Source organism: Lethenteron reissneri, chromosome 18 (assembly GCF_015708825.2).
Source record: "Lethenteron reissneri isolate LAM-NWPU_2019-01 chromosome 18, ASM1570882v1, whole genome shotgun sequence".
Taxonomy (NCBI): Eukaryota; Metazoa; Chordata; class Hyperoartia; order Petromyzontiformes; family Petromyzontidae; genus Lethenteron; species Lethenteron reissneri.
In genome coordinates this window covers 5,307,327-5,313,326 of record NC_083796.1, presented here as the reverse complement: position 1 = coordinate 5,313,326, position 6,000 = coordinate 5,307,327, and positions in this window count along the sequence as shown.

Sequence of the window (6,000 nt, the reverse complement as noted above, 5' to 3'; positions counted from 1 at the left end):
TTTTTTTAAATGTGTTATTTGAGGAAATTGATTACAATCACAGGGTGTCTCTGAAACATTGTTTTTCAGTTTACAGACTTTATTGAATTGCATTTCTTTTGCCAAATCTGCCACGAACAACGGTTTGTTATAATCAAAAGCTGTTTCACTGCTGAGCGCAGAACCCACAAGATACATTTACGTAACACATCGGTTCACAGTTGCAGAGGGAAATGAATAATTCTACGTGAAGAGCCAAATTAATTCATTTTTAAAATTTATTTGAAATCCCCACAGTCCAAAAGTATCATTGCATATTCCAAAGAAAAGCATCTTTTCTGTATAGCAGTACTTACACTGGGAAAGCTTGTATATGCTCTGAATGCATTTACATGGAAATTAAGGGAGGGGATTTTTCTAAATTTCAAATGTGAAAATGAATGTTTAATTCTCACTTTCGTTTGTAGACGAGCGACCTCTGCATTAGCATAACTCCTGCCAGTGGGATATTGTTTTCTCTCAGTCTTAAATGTTTCTTTTTTAATGACTTGTAATCGTGTATAGTTTGCGAAGTCTTTTAAACAAGTTTTTTATATTCATGTAATCTCTTTATAGTGCAAAGCAAAACACATAATGCAATCATAATTCTTTAAACAATGACACAGACCAGCAGGGACATTGCCTGGCAGGGATGTGGTTATGATGTGACACACTGAAAAGGTGAAGGAGACTGGTGATTCACGAGTCTTCACACATCATTCTCACTGCTGAGACGTACCTTTGCAACTTCATGCAAATTATTCAGCAGGGTTTGAAAGCACAGCTTGTTCGTATGATTTACATATTTCGGTAATGGCCACTTTGGATCGCTTCTCCTGGTCTCGAAGTTGCTTTGTGTCCCTGGTGTTTGAATTCAAATTGAGGTCACTGCAAACCCAGCACAACGCCGCAATGCCTGCCTTTGAACTAAGTTTATTGTGCACGCCAGGGCTCACATTTGTCTATCTGCTTGCCAATAGCTGATGTGAGTTTTGCTGCATTGTCCGTGGTTGGCATGGGCTGTGGTGCGAGGAATTGAATAGGTCCCCCCTCCAATCTCCCCTCCTCTTTGTAGTTCGGCACCTGGCATCTATTGGCCAGTGGGCCCTGGCGCAGTTGTGCCGCCTGCACACTTGATAACTTTCCGCCACTGCTGTCGGCGGTTGTATATATGAATAATTTTGCTGAGAAAATGACCTAGTCTCGTGAATGAGTCTAGGTGATGATAATGACACAATGAGCCTGTTAAACACACACAGGGGTGCAATAATACGGTCACATTGATGCCAATAATGGTCACACGTTTATGGTCACATGCCACAGAATTAGGGCCAAGAGCTGGAGTGAATGATGTGGACTCATGCAGGTGATTGAGGCAACCACCAAGGGTGGTCCCAGTGTACTTGGGGTCCTCAGCGGGAACCCTTGAATGAGGCTCTCATTCACCGCATACTGCTCACGTGTGTGTCTGTGTCGGCATGGGGGAGCGGTCGTGTAGTGGTTAGCGCGCTGCGCTAAAAAACGGCGACCCGAATTCAATTCCCACTCACGGCCAACGCCAATGAAAATTGTCTGAACCGGTTCTGGGCCTCCCCTAGGTCGAATCAGCCTCAAATGAGTACCTGGTGCGGTGTGTAAACTCACCACGAGGGAGACAAAGGTCTCTGGATGTGGTGCTGATCACCCACCCCTTCGTGTGCCGTGCCGGCCTTCATAGGTACTCGCTAACAGCACTTGCCCCAACAGTATGTTAAGGTTATATGGGGGATATTTATCTTTGGTGTACATGGTAAAGTGCTTGAGAATGAGACGCGAGAAAAACTGCACCAATGTAATATTTACATGTTCTATATTATATGAATGCATTTATTTTTGAAGGAGAATATATTTAGGAATAAGGTTTTTGCATGGGTGTGAAATATTATTGTTTAAGACTTGTTGAGGCCACGTAACACATGTAAATTGCCGTTGCTGCAGTAAAACTCAACATTTTGCGGGCAGCCTCTTGAGGAACTCAGTTCCTGAAAAAGTTGTTTCAGGGATTGAGGACATCACAGAGCGATACAGAAAAACCGTGAGAAACTACACACTAGCGTTATCTTAGTACCAATTACGCAGAAAACGTCAACATCTACCAGGAGAAATGCCAACACAAATAAGCAAGCAGTGGGAATCTGTTGTCGTGTCACGGCTTCTTAAGTCAGCCGTGTGACACGTGCGCACATCGTCGAGTAGGGTTGCCACACTCTTAGGTTTTTTTCGGTAAAGTCACGTAGGGAAAAAATAAGTAATACAAATAAATAATGAAATAAAATATATTATTATTATATAATTTTATTTTTTATTTCTACAATGTTAATTATTTATTATTTCTTTTTTACCTACGTGGCTTTACCGAAAAAACCTAAATGTATTAATCTTTGCAGTTACGAAAGCTTCAAATCTAGGGTTGCCACCTTCGAGATGCAAAAAACCGGAACGCGTGATGGGAAGACCATCTCACAACACCAGAAAAGGGGAAAAACGACACGTGAGCATTATTTTTAATGGTGTACTTAACACACAATAAACTTTTGGAAGAACAAAAAAACTGGCACTTATAATAACCTGGGAATACCTCCAGATTCCCAGAGACGCACAAAACAAGGATGTTACGGTAAACTTGGAAAGGTGGCAATGCAATCAGTGAGGTGGGCAATTGCGGCGCTCGCCCGTGCCCAGAGCAACGTGTGCTCTCCTGAATGATAATACTAATAATAATAGTTCAATTTGTAACGCGCGCAAATTTGCGGACGGAGTGGCCGCAACTCAGAGGCGCGGAGCCAAGCTCAGAGTCGCTCAAAAGCATGATTGTAGAGGTGAGTTTTTAAGTCTCTCTTGAAGGAGGCGATTGAGGTGATGCTGCGAATGTGCAGAGGGATATCGTTCCAGACTGTTGGAGCTGCCACCAAGAAGCGGCGCATAGACACGATGACCATCCTGGATCTTGGTATCAAGTGGAGGTCGTGAGTCGCGCTGTGCAGGCATCTGCCGTGTGCTGAGCTGCAAGTTGTCAATAATGAAGAAAGGTACGGGGCGGGCAGGCGGATATGAAGGTGTTGTGGCAGAGGCAGGCGGTCTTGTATGTGACCCTACTGGCGATGGGGAGCCAGTTGAGAGCACGTAGACAAGCTAGTGAGTCGAGACGGGGATGAGTGTGGGCAATGACGATGCGTGCTAGGTTGTTTTGTAGTCTTTGAAGTTTCTTTGCACAACCTCGGTAAGCCGCACCTGCTGCTGATTTTGCGTGAGTTTTCCTTCATGGTCGTCCTAAAGGAGGCCATTGTGGTGACCACCTCGTACACCGGGAGGGCATTTCGTGGCACAAGAGGCCCACCCCCTCCCCCCCGTAACCTCACCCCTCCCCTCCCCCATTACCCCAACCACAAACCGGCCTTGCCTCGTGTGTGGGTGGTGCCGTCGCTAGATAGTAACCCACGCTCAACCCGGAGGGACTGGAGCTCATTGCATTCTGCACCTAGAGTATTTATACATGTACTCTAAAAACCATATTGTCATCGATGCAAGCCTCGTTTCATTTTCCTTCTGTCTTAATGCAATAATAAAGTGTGACTCAGCCCACCATATACAAATAATACTGATTGTGTCCATGTGGATGAATTTATTTTTTTGTTTACGTAAATGAGATTTTTTTTTACACAAGTAGACCTTATACATGGGAATTGGAAATTTTCACCAATCTCCGTGTGTGCCACTGATTTAATAAATGGATGACCTGTGTCCTATACTGGTTTTATATGAGGGGTGTTTCTGGTAATTTGGGTGATGGCATTGACACAGTGCCTTTTTCCATTAACCCTCGTAAAACTAGCATTACTTACGTAACATTTACATTTTTCAAATCTATGCTATCTTGCACTCATTCTCTGTTAATGGATAACGTTCATGGGCATGCTGTGAGAGGAGACTTGTGTTGCCTCCGAAACGTCGTGATTTATAATTTTATTTCTATTATTGTTATTTCTATTATTTGTATTATTTATTTTTACCAACGTGACTTTACCGAAAAAACCAAAGAGTATGAATCCTTGCAGTCACGAAAGCTTCAAATCTAGAAATATGCTGTGAGAGCTCTGAAAATATTTAGCCTCCTTTTTTTTGCATGATAACTTTACACATCACGAGGCAGACAACCGAGTGCATTGAGAACGGAGGCCCAAGCGCGCCAATGCAAGTGACACCAATTACTTTGGCGAAAACGATTCCCTGTAATCCATGGACCTATTTTCTCGATGCATCTGGTAGCCTTTGGAGCTCCATTTCAAATGATTGGCTCATTTTACACTGATCTATTGCCTCGTGTTTTTAATTATCTTGACTATCTGTGGAAAGGTAGAGACCCACTCACATCCTCATTAGGAGCTTTTGAATGCAGCATTCTGGATTTTGCTATAGTTATCTATGCAGCACTGTAAACATTGTTACTTTTTTACAGATGTGTTCACTTTTAAACATCGTGTTCATAAATATTCGGCTACTTCGTGCATTGTGGATAGATCACTATTAGAACATAACATATCAATTTCCATCAAATAAATGAATATTCTACTAATATATATTCATGACCATTTTGAGTAACATACGTGCGTCATTACCTCCTGTGTGGATACATTTCACAAATCTACGTGCATGTGTTGGGATAAATAACTCTTGAATGGGTTTAAATTACTAAAACGCAGTCCATGAATATGCTTCAGCTTGGTGGGTCCTTGATGGCTTTTTATGCAAACTGCCGCAGACTACCCAAATTAGTTCGGGGATTTTAGCAAGAGATATATATGTAATTTTGTCAAATAGAAATTGCAGCACTGATTAAAACAATCCCTGGTGTAAGCTCTCATTTAGTATCTAAGCAGCCTCTGTATTTATCATATTCAATTCAAGTACATGTTTTATTAATTACAGCTAATTTACGCAGACAATTTGTAACTGATTATTGTAGTGTATTTCATTACTGCCATTTATAAAGCCACACTAAAATTATACCCTCGGGGGGGATAGTATTTTTAGGAAATAAAATGATTAAATATTCGCTGAATTTGCATGTTTAGATCATCATAAATCCATAGGGATTAGAGCTGATATAACACGTAAAGTATGGAAAGCAAACGCTTTGTTTGATTGGACAACCGTGAATGTATGCTAAATACATTTTATGACGTGAATAACAAACTTGAACAAGTGGGTCGAAACCACTGCCAATTTAACCAGACCTTCAAATCAGCACTAGAATGTAATATATATATGTTGATACTGGTAGGAACCTCCTGGTTACACCAGCCCACAGGGGATTATTGTGTCCGTCCGTCGTGCATCCAAAAATGGGAGGGGTGGGGCTGGGTGGAGAGGGGAGGGTGGGGAGGGGCTGGGTGGGGAGGGTGGGGCTGGGTGGGGGGTGGGAGGGGTGGGGCTCGGTGGAGAGGGGCTGGTCACCCCGTGGTGCCCTTATAAAACTCAACGTTTAACCTACTCACGCCGGCTTGTGTCCACCCTCACAGTCGGGCATATTTGCAGAATACACCACGTCGCCGTTGACCCTGGCCATTGACCTAGCAACCCAACGTTCCTACCAGCTCCCTCCGCAGGAATGTGTTAAAGCATGAATCAGCGACTGGTAATGTTACACACGGGAAGGCATGATGGGGTCAGGGTACTACATGCAGTTCTGGAGACGCAGAAACTAATGGCTTAGGGGTGGTACTGACGGTTCTTAAGTGGGTATTTGTAGCGAATGTAGAAGGCCTCGAAAGCAACTCAAAGGTGTAGTAGTCGTCGTATCCGTCATTTAAATAGAAAATAATAAGATAGGCCCACTTAGACCTGTGACAACATGTCTCTTTTGTATGGGTGACATAAAGTTTCTTTAGTATGCTTCAGACATATACCATATTTAACAGTAATTCCATACTAATTCTAAAGTCG